Source organism: Artibeus jamaicensis, unplaced genomic scaffold (genome assembly GCF_021234435.1).
Source record: "Artibeus jamaicensis isolate MK-2021 breed Jamaican fruit bat unplaced genomic scaffold, CSHL_Jam_final contig_559, whole genome shotgun sequence".
Lineage (NCBI taxonomy): Eukaryota > Metazoa > Chordata > Mammalia > Chiroptera > Phyllostomidae > Artibeus > Artibeus jamaicensis.
Window position 1 is genome coordinate 5,044,572 of NW_026521887.1, and position 23,733 is coordinate 5,068,304.

Sequence of the window (23,733 nt, forward strand, 5' to 3'; positions counted from 1 at the left end):
CAAAATTAGAAACTGGGTTTAATTCAGTCCCTTTAATGACAATGAGGATGATCTTAAGGAGAGAGATCATGTTTCAAGAAAAATCACAATGCTTAGTGTGGATATTGGATTCTAGTGAAGCTAACTGTCCTCAAAGGTTTTTAGTTTGTTTGTTTTTGTTTTTTCACTTGAAAGCTGAATCGTGTATTCCCATCTTTGGGCTGGGAATTGTGGGGAACTGAGATTTTTCTAAGGCTGTGTATGTATATGCCATACAGATTTCACCTGTATGATGACATCACCAGAGCAAATGGTTAAGGCTTCTAGCAAAGGCCTTGTAGATGGACATCCTTTCAAATGACAGACTAGCAGACTCAGAGAAAGGTTAATGATGTGCTGTGTGAATTAACATTTGTACTCTCCCTTTTATTTTCATAGGGTATATGCCTATGACCTCATTTACCTTGGGATTCATTTATACAGTATATGCCTCACTTTAAAAGCCCATCTACAACACCGCCTCCTGAAGCTCAACAGTTTGGCTCACCTACATGGTGAGTTGGTGAAATAGGGAGCAGTCTATCAGCCTTGCTCTAAACTGTTTTTTATTACCATAAAAATCAACAGGAAGGGACCACAATAATTCAGAAAGGGTGGTTACCTTAGAATATTCTCCTCAGCCTAATTTGAATCAAGTATAGTGGATAAAGTGTTTTGGATAAGTGTGACATGCTTTAAACACCTTCCTCTAAGGAAGCCACTCCTTTCTTAATCTTGGACACTGTAGAATTAGTACCTACCTTTATCACTTAGTTTTTATGGTTCTAAATATTCCTTTTAACCTTCTTACCAACTGTAGAACAAACAAAGATGCTAATCTGTCCATCAATGTCATCCTTTGGACATCATGTATGCCGCTTTTTAGGGACATAAAACTAATCTGGATTTTGCAAGACCCTTCTCCCTGATGTAAAGTCTTCTCTTCACTCCAGAACCCCCCTTTCTTGTTCTCTGGACTCTGAGATAGGCAGGTCTACATACTTGGCTAACAGGAAGTAGTTACAGAAGAATGAAACCTTCATTCATTTGCTTTTGTAAGATTACAAATGTCCAGAAGTGTTAAAGTGAAATATGTCCAGATTGTTAGGCAGATGGGTGAAGTGAGGGTTGGGTCCCAAGGTAGTGCAGATGAGGCTGCATCCCCAGAGTAGGGAGGGATGTTGCATGAAATGCCCAAAGTACTGCTCTGGCAACCAAGCTAGCACTGCATGTGGTGATAGATTCCCTGCCCCAGGCAGAGATGCAGTAGAAGGAAACCTTGCATGGAGTCTGCCCAAGGCTAGAGTAAAATGGAGGAAGATAAAAGCCCTCCTACCTATTTCTGGTTGAAGAGGAAGCAAAGGTCACAGAGACATGTATAACTAAAGATTAACATGGTGGCAGAAAGAGGTGCAGACCTTCTAGTCTAGCCTGGGGAAAGGACAGATTGACTGGGGAAGGTCAACTCTTCCAGACTTCATGGAAGCTAGGGCCAGGAGATTGAGATGGAGGGAGGCCAGAGACTTGGCTCTTCTCTTCCTCTGGGATCTGGGTATGGGCATGTAGGCCAGAGCATCTGCTGACCTTAGGGGCTGGGGCAACTTCTAGAAAGGGACCCCACAGATGGAGCCTCTGCATGACTGGCTGTAGTGGTTGTCAGTGGCCCCATTTACCCCAAGTGGGAAGCTATGGTATGGCAATGGTGGTGCTGGCCTGGGAAGTAGATGAAGCCAGTGAGCCATTACTTAGCAGCCTTGGTCTACAGACAAGAATAAAGTGGGATTTCAGGGTACTCTTTGTAATTCTGGGTTAACTGGATTTTGTCTGTGTGAGATTGGCCTAAAATTAGGTAATAACCCGTTCCACTAAATTGCAAAGCATCTTAATGACCTTTTTTCTTCCCCACCAATCTTTTTCTTACGTCTGTATTTGGCAGTGGGCTATTGAACCCCACTTTTGTTCATGAACATTAACAGAGAACCTAACAGGTAGGATAATTACTGTCACATGCTTCATAAATGAAGGTTTACAAAATATTTGGAAGGTGGAATTGAGTCAGTGGTCATTATCCTCTGAAGGTTACTGTACTGAGACACAGAGATGTTGGCAGTTCAACTTTTTCTTGTTAACTTTCTCTATATGCAACTCTTTCTGACTGATGCTTTTGCTGACCAACAGCATCAGCAAGGCCACCACCATATGAAGAGTTGACAGTATTGAAAACATAATCTGCCCCAGTTCCCTTTCATGTTTCCATTGATCTGTTCGACATGCTTGGCTTCACAGTGCTTCATAAAAACTGACTATTCCAGACATCATCACCACAAACCCTTCCACTACTGAGTCAAATGCAATTCTAACATTAAGTCTCTTACTTGCCATTTCCATTATTTTGATCCATTAGAAGAACTCAACCAGTTAAAAGAAGAAAGGTATCTTTACCTTGATAGAAAATAATTATTTCTATTGTTTGAAAACTTAGCTTTCATATCCTTGCAGTAAAAAAACTAATTTATAGCTTGCTAAATGATTAGATACTTCAAACAGGTTTAAGTTGAACTGGTGACAGAAAATAATATTTGTGTATTTCTGTGGACTTGTATATACATGTTTGTGTTTATTTTAAGAGGTAGTAGAGGAAAATATGAAAAGACATATATGGGGGTATAGAAACTAGGAAAATAGAAGGATCCTGTCTTAGAAGAAAGGATGTGTGAGGAAGCTGCCTGTGAGGGACAACTATGATGGTCATTGTCAAGAGCCTTCATGTTATTCAAACTGAGGAATGACTAGAAAAAAGATCCAGTGTTCACAGAATTAGAATCTTGCATTATCTTCTCCTAGAGTCTCCATCTACAGGCTGTTGTTTTTGGACAAAAAAAAAAAAATTTGGTTCCTCTTTCAAAATATTTTAATGCTCAATTAGCTAAGCAGAGAAATTTCTCATCAGACTTAAATATCGTGTCCCATGCCCAACACAGTCCTCAATGTGGACACCTATCTACAATATTCCAAGACAGCCATGATCTCAGACCATAAGTTATGGGAATAATTATCCAGTGAGTTGGTGGAAAAACACATATATGAATCAAAAGGAGTACAAGTTAGACAGCAAATTGAAAACACCAACTTGGGATAGAAGGGCCATTATCAAAAGCTACTCTGCTGTAAGACTTTGAAGTTCCTTAAGACATTATAATAATTTTCTTCAATAGATATTTTTGATTGTTGATAGAACACACAGATAAAGAGAAATATGATTAATTTTAAATCTTGAGTGAGTAAAAACATTAAATTTTAATAAACATTTCATATATATAAATTATATAAATTACTTATTTTCTTATTTATTTACTTACCAAATTCAGTTCCAAACTCTGCCTTGCAGTTGTTAAATTGGGGGTTGAAGTGAGTATAGAAATAACACCTATGGTGTGTCCTGCCCATTTCCTCTTCTCCAGCTTCATTTCATATTTCTATCATCACTCTGCTAGACACAAGCTCCACTCATGGACTTTAGCTGTCCTTGCTTCTTCTGCCATAGAAAGTAAATAGATGATTCTCTTCTCTAAGAAGCTCACCCTTGTTCACCTGGGTACCTCACACCTATCTTGTCCATCTCAAATTGGTGTTATTTACCATGTTCTTCTAACCTCCCATAGTCTTGCCAAATAACCTCTAGATCCTCAATCATAAAACGACTCTTAACATTTGTCACAGTTAAAGTCTTATACTTAACTATATGGTAATTACCTACTGTGTTGCTCTAACAAATTAAAAACTGTATGGGCAGGGACCACATTAGATTTTTAGCAAATGTAGTGTTTCAGGACCTGGCATGTAAGTCTTTTATATGTATTTAACAAATAAAAAAATTGAATCATTACTGCCTCTATACTTTCATATGTATTTTTATTTAGAAATGTGAAATAATTAATCTGTCTTTATGTTACTTCAACAAAATATAATAATGCATATTTATATTCTATACCAAAGTATATGAGTAAAATTGTGAATATTTTTCAGTAATATAATTTAAACTCTGTATTTAGGATTTTATTTAAAAGTGAGAAATACATTTAAATAAATATATTCAAATATATACAATTTTGTCCTGAAATTTCTTATCCTCCATTAATTTCTTGATTGAGTTTATTTTTGTTATCATTTGTACTTCATTACATGTGCACTAAAAATTGGAAGTTTGCTTATTTAAGTCCTGGCCTCTGAGTTCAGTTGGTTGGGAATATCATCTGAATATGCCAAGCTGTGGGTTCAATCTTTGGTCAGGGCACATAAAAAAATTTTTCAGGGGGGAGGGGATTAGGGATTGGGTGAAAGAAGTAACAAAATTAAAAAGTAGAAACTGGAAGTTAAAAAATAATCATGGGTATGTAAAGTACATCATAGGTAATATTCTCAACAATATTGTAATAACTACGTATGGTGCCAGGTGGTTACTTAAAATATTAGAGGATCGCTTTGTAAAATATATGATTATCTCACCATTTTACTGTATACCTGAAACTAATACAAAATAATATTGACTGTCAACTGTAATTAAAAAATAAAATTATGAAGAAAAAATTATGTCTACTATTTTATATATTTTTACTTTTATTGTATATATTTTAAGTCACAAATTTACTTTAATGTTGAGAAAATATTTATGGATATGTAAATAGAGAATTAACAAAATGAAATATAGATCTGAGAAAATCATTTTAAATTCAGCGAAGAGGATAAAACAAGTTGGTGAAAAATTCTAAGAGAGTATTTAAGAGATTATAAAAGATAAATGGAAAGAATATATGTATTCAAGAGAGAGAACAACAATAAAAGCAAAAAAACCCCAAAAGATCCAAAGATTTTCAATAGAAATTTTCCAGAATTATAAATAAACAGATAGATAGATAGGTAGCTGGAGCAAACATAATGAGTTTCAGTAAAATAACACAATTTAAAAGTTAACAATGTTTACCTTCTAGTTACACTTGAGAAAATAAGATAAGGAAAAATATAAATGCAATCAGAGAGAAAAATGGAACTGTCAATGAAACATAGACAATCAGTATTTGTAAACTCTGTTAAGAGAATAATGAGCTCAGAGAGAATTACCAAAAACTACAGGGAAATTATGAGAAACTTACTGCAAAGCATACCAGCATGAAAAAGATCAAAGAAACTAACAAGAGCAAAGAATAAATGAAGAATACAATTTCTGAATTGAAAAACACAGAAGAAGGAATCAAAACCAGGCTAGATAAAGCAGACGATTGAACCAGCAAGCTGAAAGACAAGGTAGAAAAAAAACTCCCAGAAAGAGCAAGAAAAGCAAAAGAAAACTCCAAAAGAACAAAGAGGGGTTAAGGGAACTGCAGGACAATATGAAATGTAATAATATCTGAATAATAGGGATACCATAAGGAGAAAAAGAGGAGCAAAGGATGAAAAGCCTGTTTGAATAAATAATGGAAAACTTTCCTAATTTGATGAGAGAAATAGTCACACAAGTCAAACAAGCACATAAGTTTCTATTCAAGATGAACCCAAGACACATCATAATTAAAATGACAAAATTCAAACACAAAGAGAGAATCTTAAAGGCACAAGGGAGAAACAGGAAGCGACATGCAGTGGAGCTCCAATAAGACTAGCACTGACTTCTCAAAAGAAACACTACAAACCAGAAGGGAATGACAAGAAATATTCCAAGTAATGAAAATCAAAGGCCTGCAACCAAGATTCTCTACCCAGCAAAGCTCTCAATTAAAATGGAAGGTGAAATAAGGAGTTTCTCAGATAAAATACAGCTAAAAGAATCCACCTCCACCAAACCAGTATTGCAAGATATGATAAAGGGACTTCTTTAAGAAGATGAAGAAAAACAGTGGGAGAGAAACACAGGTACAAAGGAGGTAAAATGACAATGAATAAGTACCTACCAATAATAACTTTAAATGTAAATGGATTAAATGTTCCAATCAAAAGACATAGATTAGCTGAATGGATAAGAAATCATGACCCACGCATATGCTGCCTACAAGAGACCCACCTCAGAACAAAAGACCTACACTGACTGAAAGTGAAGAATTAGAAAAAATATTCCAAGCAGATAGAAAGGAAAAACAAGGCAGCATACCAATACTTATATGAGATAAAATAGACTTCAAAACAACATCCATAAAAAGAGAAATAAAGGGACACTTTATGATACTCAAGGGAAGAATCTACCAAGAAGATATAAATATTGTAAATCTATATGTACCCAACATAAGAGCATTTAATATATCAAAAAAATTTTGGAGTACTTAATAAAATATATAGACAGCAACACAATTATAGTAGGTGAATTTAACACCCCACTATCAACAATGGATAGATCTGCCAAACAAAATATCAAAATATCAACAAGGATTTTTTGGAACTGAACAACACATTACATTACATGGATTTAACAGAATATATATACATATATACACACATATAATATATATAAACATAATATGTATTATGTTAAATCATTTATATATACACATATATACATACATATACATATATGCATACATATACATATACATATATATATATATATATATACTTTCATCCCAAAGAAGAAAAGTACACATTCTTTTCAAATGCCCATGGAACATTTTCAAAGACAAACCACATGATAGGACACAAAACAAGCCTCAACAAATTCAAGAAAATTGGAATCATACAAACCATTTACTCTGACAACAAGGAACTGAAACTACAAACCAACCTCAAGGGAAAACACTAAAAAACTCTCAAATGCATGGAGATAGAATAGCATGTTGTTAAATAATAAATAAATGGGTTAAGAATGAGATTAAAAAAAAAAGAATGAGATCAAGAAAGAAATCACAGTTTCTGTAAACAAAAGATAATGAACTCACAACAGTCCAAAATTTATGGGACACAGAGAAGGCAGTCCTGAGAGGGAAGTTCATAGAAGATACAGGCCTACCTAAAAAGATAGAAATATTTCAAATAAATGACCTACAGCTACATCTACAAGTACTGGAGAAACAACAACAAATAAAGCACATAGTGAGTACAAGGAAGGCAATAATCAAGATCAAAGCAGAATTAAATTACATAGAGATTAAAAGAACAATTCAAGAATAAATAAATCCAGGAGCCAGATCTTTGAAAAGATAAACAAAATCCACAAGCCTTTAACCAGACTCATCAAGGAAAAAAGAAAGAAGACCCAAATAAACACAATCAAAAATGAAAGAAAAGAAATTACAAATGATACCACAGAAATGCAAAGGATTGTAGAAGATTGCTAGAAATAATTATATGCCAATAAATTTGAAAACATGGGGGAAATGGACAAAATTTTTTAATGGTTATCTTCCACAACAGAATCAAAAAGAAGCAGAAAGCTTTAACAGACGAATAACAGCTGCTGAAATTGAAGCAATAATAAAAAAACTCTCATCACACAAAAGCCCTGGACCTGATGATTTCACATAATTTTACAAAATGCTTAAGGAAGAGTTAACCCCTATCATTCTCAGGCTATTCCAACAAATCCAAGAAGAGGGAAAACTCCGAAACTCTTTTTTATGAGCCCATCATCATCCTAAACTCCAAAGCAGATAAAGATATAACAAAGAAAGAAAACTACAAAAATCTTCAACAAAATATTGTCAGATTCATCCAGCAATACATTAAAAATACCATATAGCATGATCAAGTGGGATTCATCCCAGCAATGCAAGGATAGTACAATATTCACAAATCAATAAATGTAATATATCACATAAACAAAAGGAAAGACAAAAATCACATGATCATATGAATAGATGCGAAAAAGCATTTGATAAGGTACAGCACTTATTTATGAAAAAATGCTCAGCAAAGTGAAAATAGAGGGAGCATTCCTCAAAATAGTAAAGTCCATATACAAGAACCTACAAGCAAAATCATAGTTAAAGGGAGAAACATATAAGCTTTCCCACTAAGGTAAGGAACAAGAAAATGGTGTCCGCCTTCACCACTTCTATTCAACGTAGTATTTAAAGTTCTAGCCACAGCGATCAATCAAGAGAGAGAAATAAAAGGCATCCAAATTGGAAAGGATGAAGTAAAACTGTCTTTGTTTGCAGAGGTCATGATATCGTACATAGAAAACCCTATAAACTCCAGCTAAAAACTTCCTGAACTAATAAGTGAATTTGACAAAACAGTGGGATACAAAGTCAATATTCAGAATTTGAAGGCATTTTTGTGCACCAGTAATGAAAGATCAGAAACAAAATTGGGAACAATCCCATTTGCTATAGTAACAAGAAAAATAAAGTACCTAGAAATAAACCTAACAAAAGAGGTTAAAGATCTGCACTCAGAAAACTATACTACTCTGAAGAAAGAAATTAAGGAAAACACAAATAAATGGAAGCATGTACTATATTCATCAACTGAAAGAATTAACATCAAAATGCCCATACTACCCAAAGAATTTTATAGGTTCAATGCCATCTCTATTAAAATACTAATGACATATTTCACTGATACAGATATAGAACTAATACTTCAAAAATTTATATGAAACGTCAAACAACATTGAATAGCCACAGAACAAAGTAGGAGGGATCACAATACCTGACATCGAACTTTATTATAAGACCACTGTAATCAAAACAGTCTGGCCCTGGCTGGTGTGGCTCAATGGATTGAGCACGGGCCTGCAAACCAGATGATCATGGTTCTATTCCCAGTCAGGGCACATGCCTGGGTTGCAGGCCAGTTCCCAGCAGGGGACACATTAGAGGCAATGATACATTGATGTTTCTGTCCCTCTCTCCTTCCCTTCCCCTCTAAAAATAAATGAATAAAATCTTAAAAAAGACAGTCTGGTACTGATAAGAATAGACACATAGATCAATGGAAAAGAATAGAGAGCCCAGAAATAAAACCATGTTTCTATTGTCAATTAATATTTGAGAAAGGGGACAGGAGCACAAAGTGGAGTAAAAATAGCCTCTTCAACAAATGGTGTTGAGAGACTTGGACAACTACATGCAAAAAAAATGAAACTCAGTCACCAACTTACACCATACACAAAAATAAACTCAAGATAAATAAAAGACTTAAATATAAATCATGATACCATCAAAGTCTTAGAGGAGAACATCAGCAGGAAATTTACAGATATTGCATGCAGCAATATTTTCACCAATATGTCTCCTAGAGCAAAGGACATAAAGAATAAACAAATGTGATCTCATCAAAATAAAAACTTCTGCATGGCTAAATAAAACATCAGCAAAACGATAAGTGAACCAATTGAATGGGCTTTTATATTTTCCAATGATACCTTGGGCAATGGTATGATCTCCAAAATATATAAAGGACTCACAGGAAGCCACTACAGGAAGAGAAACAATCCAATTAAAACAATGGGCAAAGGACTTGAACAGACACTTCTCCAAGGAGGACATACAGAGGTCCCAGAGACATATGAAAAGATGCTCAGCATCACTAGCCATCAGACAGATGCAAATTACAACCACTCTGAGATACCACTCTACACCAGTGAGAATGAGCATCATAAACAAATCAACAAACATGTTTTGGAGAGGATGTGGAAAACAGGGAACCCTAGTACACTGTTGGTGGGAATGCAGACACTGTGGAAGACAGTATGGAATTTTCTCAGAACATTAAAAATGGGACTGCCTTCTGATCCAGTGATTCCACTCATGGGATTATACTGTAAGAATCCTGAGACACCAATTCAAAAGAAGTATGCACCCCAATATTCATAGAAGCATTATTTAACATAGCCAAATGCTGGAAGCAACCTAAGCGCCCTTCAGTAAATGAATGAATAAAAAACTGGTACATTTACACAATGGAATCCCACACAGCAGAAAGAAAAAAGAAGTTAATACCCTTTGTGGCAGCATGGATAGAACTGGAGAGCATTATGCTAAGTGAAATAAGCCAGGTAGTGAAAGACAAACATCATATGATTTCACTTATAAGTGGATCCTAATCGAGAAAACAAACAAGCAACCAAAACATAACCAGAGACATGAAATAAAGAATGAACTTACAGTAACCAGATGGGAAGGGGGAGGTAGATAATGGGGAAAGAAGGAGAAGGGTCATCAAGGAACATGTATAAAGGACGCATGGATTAAGCCAAAGGAAGATTGAGATGGGGGTGGGTTGGGTGAAGGAAAATGGTGGTGAGAAAATAGAGACAATTAAAAATAAAAAATAATTTAAAAAATAAAGTTACAAAATCTTCAAAATGCTGAGGGAAAATATGGTCAAAATGACTTACATACGATTCTAATATCATTTAAGAATAAGTTAGAAATAAAGACATTTTCAGTTATACAAAAATGCAACAAAAATATATGCCCAGAATCAGTAATGTTTGGATTATATATATAAAGAACTTTTATCAGAGGGTAGTGGGGAAGGGGATAATGGGGGAGAGAAGGTGAAGCATCATCAAGGAACATGTATAAAGGACCCATGGACAAAGCCAAAGCAAGGTAGGACTGGGGTTGAGAGGTAGGTGTTGGTGGGGCAGGAGAAAGTGTTGGTGGGAAAATGAAGACAACTGTACTTGAATAACAATGAAAAAATTTTTTAAATAACTCTTTTGAGTAAGACTTGCTGTATTTTTTACTCACCAATTTCTATCACAGTGCCTGACACATGGTAGGTGTTTAATGATTATCTAATAAATAGATTTCAAATTAACTAATATAGTGCTTTTTGATGTCATGGGAGTAAATATGATGACCTAAAACATGAGTCTGTGGATTAAGGTATATATATTCCAAAAGTGCCCAAGTATTTTCCAAGAGATTCACAGATGAGGTAGTTTTAAGCAACAATTTATAAAGTTTCAGCATCCAGATATACTCTTTCTTAAAACTGATTGGCCTGAGATTTTCTTACAATTGAAGCAATATATTTTTCACAAGCCATCCCTAACCCTAATGTTACCTTTTCTTTCAAATTCACCCCTTGAAAGGAAAGGAAAGAAAGGAAAGGAAAGGAAAGGAAAGGAAAGGAAAGGAAAGGAAAGGAAAGGAAAGGAAAGGAAAGGAAAGGAAAGGAAAGGAAAGGAAAGGAAAGGAGGAAAAGAACACTGAACACTCTTACTCAAGTGCCACACAATGCATTGCAACAAGGTACAAAAGCAACCAGGGCACCAAATAAAAGGCTGCTACTAATATTGGGTTAAAAAAATGAGCAGGCATTATACACCCTTCACAGGGTATTATGTTTTTTCTTCATCTCACACTATCTTTTTTCTGTAAAGATGAAGTGTTGCATTAGAAACAGAGTGTTTTAGCATTTGTTGGCATATTCTGCATTACGATATATTTCAGAGGCTGTATGTTAGTGTTTTCTATAACATGTACTCAAAAAAAGAAGACAAACATTTTTGTTAACTATTGCCAAACTTGTTAATTGGTACTACTTTGCTAACTTGGATATATTTCTTCTTCTCACTGTGAAGCAATTCTCTACTTATTTTTTAATTCTTTTTATATATTTATTGGATTTAGAATATCCTCATTTTGTTGAGGATGTTACTATAATAATGTAGGTAATACACTTGATACCCAACTATTAATAGGTCTTTTTTGTAAGCTCTACATTTCCTGGAGGGTTTTTCTTAGTAATGGCCTTCTATTTTATTTGCTATTAATTTCCACTGAAATTGATCTTACTCTAGCAGTAATGGATATTAAACCATGAATATTAGTTATTACTATATAAAGCAATCCTTATTACTGGCACATTACCACTGAAATGTTACCCTTTCTTTTAGCAGATGTCATTATCTCAAAATAAAAATATATATTTTAATTTACTATAATTGTTATTTGTAATGTTAATTTTAAAGTATTGAATATTTATGTAAATAAATTGTTTCTATTATACAGTTCAAGAAATAGAACTTTGAAAGTACCTCTGAAGCTCTTAGAAGCATCTTCCTAATCACTAGTCAACAACCTTGCTAAAGATAATTTTTATTTTGAGTGGTAATCACCGCCTAGTTTGTAGCACTAAAAATAGCAGTCTAGTTTTATTCTTTTTGAACATTTGAAAAATAATCATATGAATTTTTTATATCTCACATCTCAATATTAAGCTGGTAATATTTATTCACAATATATTTGGTTATCTTAATTGTTCTATCTTACACCATAATTTATTTATCAATCATCTGTTGGTAGATACTTGTAGTGTTTCTTTTCCTCGGATACAGTGAATGACAGAGCCTTGATGATCCTTAGACATACACCTGATACCATGAGTATGCATTACTTTGGTAAATACTATTGATTGGTTTTACTGGGCCAAAGACAAACACATTGCCAGCTTCCATAGATAAGGTTTAGTAGACTGTGTTTTTCAAGTTGGTTGTAAAATTTATTCTTTTACTCACAGCGTAAGCCAAATTAATCTCTTACACATCATTGTCTACATTGATGTTATTTTTCTTCTATATTTTTGTTGTTTAACCATTCCTTTGGGTGCTGGTGGTATCTCTCTGTGTGTTTTTCTCATCACTAATGCTATAAATAAAATATAGCATCATGTGTTTAATAGTGATTAAAATTAATATTTTGTGAAATGTATTTTGTTGTCCCATTCTCATATTTCTATTGACCATCAGATTCTAATTGTTTTTTTATGTTTTTTCTTGTTTGTTGTTAAGTTTTTATTCATTTATTTGTATTTATATAAACAGATGCTCTTAACTTGAATGTATTAAATATATCATTAATTTTCTTTGGAGCTTTCTCTATCCTGTAGAAGAGAACTTTTCCAAACTTTAGAGCCAGAAAATATTTTTCTAAGTTATTTACTAATTTTTTTATTAATTTGCCTTTCATATTTATGCCTTGATAATTTATGTTTGGATGTGGTGAGAGATAAGGCAAAACTATATTTTTCTAATCATATGCATACTATATCATCCCATTCTCATTTATTGAAAAAGCATCTTCTTTTCTCTACTGCTCTTCAGTGTCAACCTTGTCCCAAATTTCTATATAAAGTGCTTGTTTTAGGGCTTTCATTTATAGTCTATAATTTTATTTATTTATTATTGGATTGGTACCACATTTTACTAACCATTATAGCTTTACAATAAGTTGTGGTATCAAGTAGAAAAACGCTCTTATCTTGTTCTTTTCCCAAATTGTATTAATGAAGATGGTATATGCCTTCACTTATTTAGGATATTTTTAAAGTAAAATGTGTAAAAATCTCATTTTATGATAAGATTTATAATCAGAAAAATTTGAAAACATATTTGGAACTTTGTCTACAATTAGGATCAGGACTCTTAAGAGAGAGCTAAAGTACCTTAGAGACACAGCTATCATATTTGTATTTCTGCCACAAGGAGCAATGAAGAAACCCAGTTCCTGCAAGGATATATGTCTTAGGGACTTTGAACTGGACCACATTTCATAGATTGCCTAGCACTAACTAAATTGATCATGAACTGCCTGAATCACTAGTATGGGTTTCATTAAATTGTCTCTTAATAGTTTGGCTAAAACTACTTATAGATTCTAAGCAATCCATGCGATGGAGATTAGAAGAAGGAGGACACAAGAATTCATAATTTTACCTCTGTTCTTAATTTGTCATTGTTAGTTGTAAGATAGAAAGTTTAAGAGTACATTAAAAAGTATATACTCAAATTAATTCTTAATGTATACTTGTCTCTGACACTTTCAATAGGTCATAAAGATTTATGTATTTTAACTCATAAAATTCTCCACCTCTCCATTTGTTTTGCCATTGCCTGAATTTTGAGCTACTACATACTCCCCTAGATTATATCCTCCCCTAGATCACTGTGATACTTGCAAAAGGCTCAGTGGTGGTCCTGTGAGAAACCAGAGCTACAGGCTTGGATGAGAAAAAGTCTTCTTAAGCCAACAAATCAACATAATAATCTACTTGTTTATTTTTTGTTGCTTCTTCAAGCTTGTTTCCTTTAAAAAAAAAAAGAACTAAAAGCAGTGTCTTCCACAGGTATTTTACCCATTCCTTCAAGATGGATACATGTTTTATGATCATGAATAGTCGAGATTAAAAATTATATCAAATCACAAAATTATTATTATTAACAAGCATACTTCATGGATAACACAGTTCTAACAATATTATTTTGATTGTCCCTACTGAGTATAAAGGCAAGTTGAAAGCAATTTATAATTTTATAGTCAAAGAAAATTAATTTATACATTTAAAAAATCCATTCCACTCCTGGTCCTCATATTGCCTTAACGTAAAAGAGTGTAATTTTGGTACAATTTATGTTTGACTTAGCAGTCAATTGTGAAAGAATGTTTTATATATATTGAATTTTTAAACCTACTTACATCTTAGTGCTGCTAATGTTAGCATGAAAATTACTTTGCAATTACTTTGTATATCTCAGAAAATGAGTTAATGGCTGAAATTATCATCCAAGGGTTTATTTATTTTCTAATACTAATTTTACTGCCTTGGGAACTCAGTTAAAAGTATAAGAATAAATATATTCAAATATTAAGTCCTTTTTTTCTGCTAACCTTTATTAGAATTTTTTTAAATTTAGGTTAGGGTCTTCACTATCACTGTGAAAAGTCTATATTTACTTCATTTTTTGAATTGTAGCATATATTAACATCTAAAGAAAAATAAAAATGTCATAATGCTCTGGATATTACACCTTAGTAATGTACCATAGCTATGTGTTTCAGAGATAGCACTTCTCCTCAAAGTAAACTTCTGTTTCTAAGGTCACTTACTTATTTCTATGAGGGTGAAACAAGAAGTGATGGAATATGTTTGCATGCATCTAGCACAAATCAGTGGTTGAAGTCTGAGATCTGTCGTCATTCTCTTCTACATTCTATTCACCATTTCCATCCATGCCAGCACTTTACCTGGCTATAAAATTATAAAGCATTTCTGATTTTAATTGTATTAAAAGGTGGCATAATTCATTTAAATCTGGGAAAATACACTGAATCACATCACACAAGTTGAAAGTGTTATGGTGATCATTTCACAATGTATCAAATCATCACATTACACTTCTTGAGCGTATTGATTTTTACTTGTCAATTATACATCAATAAAGCTGAAAAAGTGTTATAATCAATAATATATAACATTTACATAATATATAAAAACTATAAGCACTCTTTCACACAAACTTATAACTTCCAATTTTTTTCTTTTCAGAAAAAGTAATCTGTTCAACATAAAAATCACAATGAATAATTATAAGAATAAAGTTTTACTATACAAGATGACTAAACTCTGGAGATTTTCTATACAACATAAACTTATAGTTAACAATACTTATTGCACACTTAAAAATGTGTTAAGGTAATTTTCATTCTAAGTTTTCTTACCTCTTAAGAAATTTATAATCTTAGCATAATAAATATATTTATAATTATTAATTGATGCTATCACGGTGTTTTTCATTAATGCTTGCTAACATGAATATGTATATATTAATAAATATTAAGAGCTCCCCTTATCTTTGCCTCTTGACATCCACCCCACCATCATACTGTGGAAGTTACATGGATTGTGCCTTCATTTATACTTCATTTTTTTATGAACAGATGCATTCTTTAATAATAAACACAGAAATGTATGGGATTTGCTATACATTTGAAGGATTATCTTATATGGCTTAGTTTTAAACTTGTTCTTCTTACTGAATAATACATTAGGTAATTTCATAAACTGCTCTTAATTTCTGTAGGCTTAACTCCCAAATGTGATTATTTGGTCAAGAGTATGAATTTGTTTAAGATGACTTTATCCTTTATAGATACACAATTATATCAATTAAAAATAAAGATGATTTTCTTTTCCATGTTGAATATTAGTTGTTTTTAAGTTTTATTTCACATTAGTTACATCTTCTAAAATGATAAATTATTAAAATAATAGTGAACACTCCTGGCTTTTTGTTTGGTTTGAACAACAAATGGTTTTAATTGTTGAGATTTTTTTCCATCACCATTTATCCCCCATGACTATTTGTTTCACTCCAGCTCTTCTCACACAACAACCATGACACTGTTGTTGGTGTACATGAGTTCTCTTTTTAAGTTTCTTCTGCTAAATCCTTCCACTACCCCAGTTTCAACACCCAGAGCGCTCAGCCTGCTTTCTAAGAGTCTGTCCCTATTTTGTTTGTCAGTTCAGTTTGTTAATTAGACTCTATGTGAGTGAAATCATATGGTAGTTATCTTTCTCTGACTTAATTCACTTAGCATAATATTCTCCAGGTATGTCTATGCTGTTGCAAAGGGTAATTTTTTAATGGTAGATTAGTATTCCACTGTGTAAATATACCATATCTGTTTCATCCACTGCATTTATTTCCTCTGTCTGTTATTTGCTTCATGTTAGTGTTTCCTGCTGAGTAATCATGCAAAGCTCCACACCTAGTGTCATAGGTAATTTTCTACTCCCATATATCCCTAGAAGCAAGGATAGTTTTGGGGGTTTTGTTTTGTTTTAATTTGGGTTTTAATTTTTATGTTTGAGTACATAAAAAATAGAAACTTCAGGAGGGGGGTCACAAGATGGTAGTAGAATCAGATGAACTTTATCACACCTCATCTGTGACCAAAACTGCATGAGTGAAAGTAAAACAAAAGAGGGGGACAGCCACTCAATATATAAAACCTAAGACTACCTTAAAGAGACTTTACCAAGGACAGCCAGAAACCAAACAAACAAGTAGGAAAGGAAAGGACGTGAAAGGGGACGGCACTGTTTTCACAGTCCACAAGTAGAAATTATGACATGGCTGTGGGACCTTCCCCCGTGGAGGAGAAAAGACTAAACCCTGGGGCTGTTATCCCAAGAATGGAACACTGCCAGTGACATGCTCTGCTACCTATGCAGTATTTGATGGTGAAAAGCCACAGAGTTTTTTCTGCCTGGGAGAGATGGAGCCTGCTGGAAATAAAGCCACTATATTTTTTTCTTAAAGGACCAAATCACAGGTTTGTGTTTCAGCCACTCACCTTAGAGTTGAGTAAAGGGAGGGTGACATGAATTGAAGTTACGTGAGGAGAGTCTGGAGTGGGAGGCACTGGAGACAGTCACTGTGGAGTGGTTTGTGGGGATTTCTGTGACAGGATATTACTTAATAATGCAGCAGCAATCGCTGTTGAGAGGAACAAGTGTCTCCCAGGTGAAAAGCAATTACCCTACACTATAATATCACTCACCCCATCCTCTGGAATTCTACTTGTCCTATCTGGACTTGTTTGCCCCACTCTGGTTCTTTTCCTCTATCATGCATCTTAACCGCTTTGAAAAGATGGTAATGTAAGCAGATTCAGAGAGTATCAGACACCAGCCTTAGAGCACAGCCATCCCATATACTTCCCTTGGAACCACACTAGTACTACCCCCTCATGGAGAACCATAGAAACACCCTGTTGATTTTTAGAACATCCAAAATCTTGGCTATGGAGGTCCTACCCATTCACTTACTAGGGGCTTTGCCCTACTGTGTTCAGGGACATAATCTGGGAAAGACTCAGAAGAGTGACTCAGGGGTGGGGAAACATACTCATCATCTTCCCTACAGTCTAAAAGGCCTCTCCCATGAAAGATACAGGGGTTCTATCACTGTGATTCCACCAGAAACCCTCTCAGAAACAATCAGATCAGCAACTTATCTAAGACTTACAGCAGGACAGCAGGCAGAAGCAGATGGAGACAGATCCTTCAGTGTCTTGGGACGATTACTGACCCACTGCAGCTAAAAAACAGCATTGCCACATAGCTTGGCCCATCAGGTAGGTGCACAGACAAGCTCAGAGGAAAAAGCCACAAACTGTAAATCACTTGGAACTTTGAACAGGAAATTGATGGTTAGATGGGTACAGGACCATACATTGGCTTACACCAGCTTCAGACAACATCAAAACTGCATCCAAAAGAAGAGTCAGCAGGCAAGCATTAAACTCTCCTGAGAAAACAATTCCACTTTGATTTTTTTCATTAGTTTTGGTATTTTTCGTAGGGTTTTTATTATTTTTATTTTTCTTCTACTTTTGTTGCTCTATTTTTCATATATCTTATTTTACTCTTACATTTTCTTACACCATTTTCCCTTCTTTATTCCTTTTATTATTTTTGTTATTATATCTTTTTCTTTGTCCTTTTCTCCCATTTTCCTCCTTTTAATCATTACTCAGATTAGTTCTCTACCTTTTCTCCTCTCATGGTCATTTTTTGTTCCTTTGATCTCAATCTTTTTTTTCTTTTGTCTCCAATTTTTACTATTCTACTTCTCTATCCATCTTTATTATTCTTTGTTCTTTTGTTGTTGATTTTGCTATTGTTATTGGTTTTTTTTTTTTGCTTGTTCTGGTTTAGTTTTTTTTTATGCTGTTTTGTTTTCTACTGCCAGCACCTGTAAAACAGCTAAATAAAGTTGAGACCAGTAAATTCTCAGACAGAGTACGGTTATAAGAATTCTCAAGGAATTGAGTAATAAATACAGGACACTTGGTGGCAACTGCATCAGCATGAAAAAGGACATAGAATCTTTGAACAACGACCAAGTGGAAATAAAGAATGCAATATCTGATATAAAGAATACACTAAAAAGTATTAAAGCCAGGCTAGATGAAGCAGAGGATCAAATCACCAAATTGGAAGACAAAGTAGGAAACAAAAAACCAGAAGGAGTAATAAAAACAAAAACAAAAACATTCTTCTTCTCACTTAAGAAGAATGAGAATAGTTTATGGGAACTGTGGTACAATATGAAAAGTAACTGTACTCACATCATAGGGATCCCAGAAGTAGAAGAAAGAGAGCAAGGGATAGAATACCAGTTTGAAGATATAATGACAGAAATATTCCCTAACCTGATGAAGGAAAAACTCACTCACACAAGTTCAATAAGCACAGATTGACAGTCTCAATCAAGGTGAATCCAAAGAGACCCACACCGAGACACATCACAACCAAAATGGCGAAGTTTAAGGAAAAAGAGAGAAAAGTAAAGGCAGCAGAAAAAAGAAGTTAGTTACCTACAAAGTAGCTCCAAGAAGGCTGTCAGCTGATTTCTCAACAGAAACACTACAGGCCAGAAGAAATTGCATTAAGTATTCAAAGTAATGAAAAGCAAGGGCCTGCCACCAACACTACACTATCCAGTAAGGTGTTCACTTAAAATGCAAGGTGAATAAGTATGGGACTTCAGGCCATGATGGAGGCATAGGTAGATATACTTTGCTGCAGTGCACAACCAAAAGAAGGACAACAACTTCAATTTAAGAACAAAAATTAACCAGAACTGCCATAAAATCAAACTGAATAGAAGTCCAACAACCGAGGAGTTAAAGAAGAAACATTCATACTGACTGGTAGGAGGTGCAGAGGCTAGGAACTGGGGCAGAGGCAAGGTAGCAGCTGGTGGACTGGGTAGTCTCACATATGCATGTGGATAACAGGGAGGAACAACTGGGGAGCAAGACAGACCTAGCAAGCCAGGGTTCCAGTGCAGGGAAATAAAGTCTCAAAACCTCTGATTGTAAAAACCTGCAGGTGTTGTGGTAGTGGGAGAAACTCCCAGCCTCACAAGGGAATTCATTTGAGAGGCTCAGAGGGTCCTAGAATGTACACAAACCCACTTACCTAGGAATCAAAACCATAAGGGCCCAATTTGCTTGTGGATAGTAGAGAAAGTGACTGAAAGCTGGCTGAGAGCTGAACAAGCAGCACTGTTCCTTCTAGGACTCCCCTCCCATGTATAGCACCACAACACAGCAACAATGTGGGTTGCCCCATGCTGGCAAATACCTAAGGCTCTGTCCCTTACTGTGTAACAGTCACACTGAGATAAAAATACATGGCCCAAATGAAAGAACAGATCAAAGTGCCAAAAACAGAACTCAGCAATGAAGAGATAGCCGATCTAGGAGATGCACAGTTCAAAACACTGGTAATCATTATACTCACAGAAATGGTTGAGTTTTGCCACAAAAATAGGAGAAGTGAAGGCTATGCAAAGTGAAATAAAGGAAAATAGACAGGGAACTGACAGTGAAGGGCAAGAAACTGGGACTCAAATCAACAATTTGGAGCAGAAGAAAGAAATAAACATTTAATCAGAACAGAATGAAGAAACGACAATTCAGAACAATGAAGAGAGGCCCAGAAGCTTCCAGGACAACTTTAAGTGTTCCAATATCTTAACATCTGACTATTACAACAGTCATAGGGGTGCTAGAAGGAGAAGAGGAAGAGCAAGAAATTGAAAACTTATTTGAAAAAAATAATTAAGGAGAAATTCTATAATTTGGTAAAGGAAATAAACTTTCAGGAAGTCCAGGAAACTCAGAGAGCCCCAAAGAAGTTGGACCCATGGAAGCACACACCAAGACACATCATAATTACATTACTCAAAGTTAAAGATAAGGAAATAATCTTAAAAGCAGAAAGAGAAAAGAAGACAATTACATACAAAAGAGTCCCCTTAAGGCTATTAACCAACTTCTCAAAAGAAACTTTGCAGGGAATAAGATGCTGGAAAGAAGTATTCAAAGTCATGAAAGGTAAGGACATACATCTAAGATTACTCTATCCAGCAAAGCTATCATTTAGAATAGCAGAGAAGATAAAGTGTTTCCCAAATAAAATCAAGTTAAAGGAGTTCATCATCACCAAGTCCATATTATACAAAATGTTCTAGGGATTTATCTAAGAAAAAGAAGATGATAAAAATATGAACAGTAAAATGACAACAAACTGAAAACTGTTAACAATTGAACCTAGAAAACAAAAAACAGAAATAAAAACTAACTAAGCAAACAACTAGAACAGGAACATAATCACAGAAATGGTGATCATATGGAGGGTTATCAGTGGGGATGGGGAGAGGGAAGAGTGAAATAAAAGGTACAGAGAATAAGAAGCATAAATGGTAGGTACAAAATAGATGGGGGAGATTCAGAATAGTATGGGAAGTGGAGAAGCCAAAGAATGTATATGTATGCCACATGGACATGAACTAAGTTGAGGGAAGGTTGGTGCAAGAGGGAGTGCAGGGATGAGGAGTATAAAAGGAGAGAAATAGGATAACTGTAATAGCATAACCAATAAAATATACTTAAAAAGAATGAAATAAATAAATTAAATTCAAATGAAATGAAGAGCTTCCCAGGGGAATGAAAAGCTAAAGAGAATATTTCCACCAAACTGGCATTACAAGTGGTGCTAAAGGAACTGCTTTAAGAAGAAAAAAAACAAGTATCACAGTTCGATTCTCAGTCATGGCACATGCCTGGGTTACAGGCCAGTTCCCAATGGGGCACGCATGAAAGGCAACCATACATTGATATTTCTCTCCTACTCTTTCTCCTTCCCTTCCCCTCTCTCAAAAAATAAATAAATAAAAAAAACATATAAGGAGAGGAACATATGTGCAAAGAAAAACAGTAACGATTAAGTACCTATTCATTGATAATAACCTTCAAAGTAAAGGTATTAAATGCTCTAATCAAAAGATATAGGATTGTTGAATGGATAACAACACATGACCCATGCATATGTGGTCTCAAAAAATCCACCTCAGAAAAAAAGATTACAATGACCAAAATTGAAAGGATGGAAAAATATTTCATGCAAACAGAAATTTTTTTTTAAAAAAGCTAAGTTAGCAATGCTCCTATCTAACAAAACAGACTTCCAAACTAAGGCCATAACAAGAGACAAAGAATGTCACTACATAATACTAAAGGGATCAATCCAACAAGAGGATATTGCCCTTGTAAACATACATGCACCCAATATGTGAGTACCTAAATATATAAAGAAATTTTAGGAGGACTTTAAGGAAGACATCAACCACAATACAGTCATTGTAGGGGAGTTTAACTCCCAACTATGACCAATGGATACATCTTCCAGACAAAAAAATAACCAAAAAAAAGAACAATTACCTGAATAGCATACTAAATAAAATTAATTTAATAGATCCATTTTAATCACAAAACAACATAATACATATTCTTGTCAAGTGCACTTTAAGAATGATCCCTCTTAAAGATAGACCACATGATAGCACACAAATTAAATTTTAACAAATTCAAGAAAATTAAAATAATATCAAATATTTTCTCAGATCACAATGGCTTGAAACTAGAAATCAATTTCAATAAAAACACACAAAAACATTTATGTATATAGAGGCTAAATAGCATATATTAAACTGATAAGAACAGATACTACACTTGATCTTAGCCAAAAGGCCAAGAAGTGATAAAATAGCATATTTAAATAATGAATGGGTCAACAATTAGATCAGGAAATAAAAAAATACCTGGAAACAAGTTAAAATGACCACATAATAATTCAAAACTTATGAAACACAATGGAAGCAGTCCTGAGAGAGGAGTTCATAGTATTACAGGCCTACCTAAAGAAGATAGAAAAATCTCAAATAAATAATCTAGCTCTAACCTAAGAGAACTAGGAAAACAACCACAAAGCCCAGAGTGACTAAAAGAAAGGAATCAATCAATATCAGAGAAGAAATAAATTATATGAAGACTAAAAAAGTAAAGCTATTCAAAAGATCAATGAATTCAGGAGATGGCCCTTTGGGAAGAAAAGGATGAATATTTAACCAGACTCACCAAGACAAAAAGAGAGAGGACCAAATAAATTAAAATCAGAAATGAAAGAGCGGAAGTAACAACCATCACCACAGAAATACAAAGGGTTGTAATAAAATACTATGAAATACATAACAAGAAAATGGACAACTAGATAAAATGTATATATTTCTAGAAAGAGAATCTTTCAAAACTAAATCAGGACAAGTGAAAACCCTGAATATACTGATAACAACTAATGAAATTGAAACTCTAATAAAAAAAACTCCCAGTAAACAAAAGTCCTGGACCAGATGGCTTCACAGGTATATTTTATCAATCATTCAAAGATAACTGACATGTATTCCTCTCAAATACTTCCAAAAAATTCCAGAAAAGGGAAGACTCCCATACTATATTTATGAGGTTAGTATTAACTTCATTCCAAAACCAGGTAAAGACACAATAAAGAAAGAAATTTATAGGCCAATTGTACCTGTTTAATATAAATGCTAACATCTGCAATAAAAATATTAGCAAAACAGATCCAGCAATGCATTAAAATGATCATATGCCATGGTCGAATGGGATTCATCCCAGGGGTGCAAGTTTGGTATAATATTTGCAAATCAATAAAGGTGATACCACACATGAACAAAATGAAAGACAAAAATCATATCATCATATCAATAGACCTAGAAAAAGCATTTGATAAAATCCAGCACCCATTCACTATAAAAAAATCAAGAAAGTGGGAATAACGGGAACAAACCTCAACATAATAAAGGCCATATATAAAATAACTGCCAACATCATACTCAATGGCACAAGCTAAAAGTGTTTTGTTAATGATTAAAAGAAAGACAGAGATGTCTGTTTTCAGCAGTCTTATTCAACATAGTATTAGAAGTTGTAACCAGATTTTTACATGAGAAGAAATAAAAGACATCCAAATAGGAAAGGAGGAAGTAAAGGTGTCATTATGAACAAATGACATAATATTGTATATAAAAAACATATAGGTTCTGCAAAAAAACTA

The 23,733-nt window shown here is 34.1% G+C and overlaps 1 pseudogene; it reads right to left on the reverse strand.

The window, feature by feature from the left end:
• Positions 1-22,269: 22,269 nt before the first annotated feature.
• LOC119038507 (uncharacterized) lies at positions 22,270-22,361 on the reverse strand (annotated as a pseudogene).
• Positions 22,362-23,733: the final 1,372 nt, after the last annotated feature.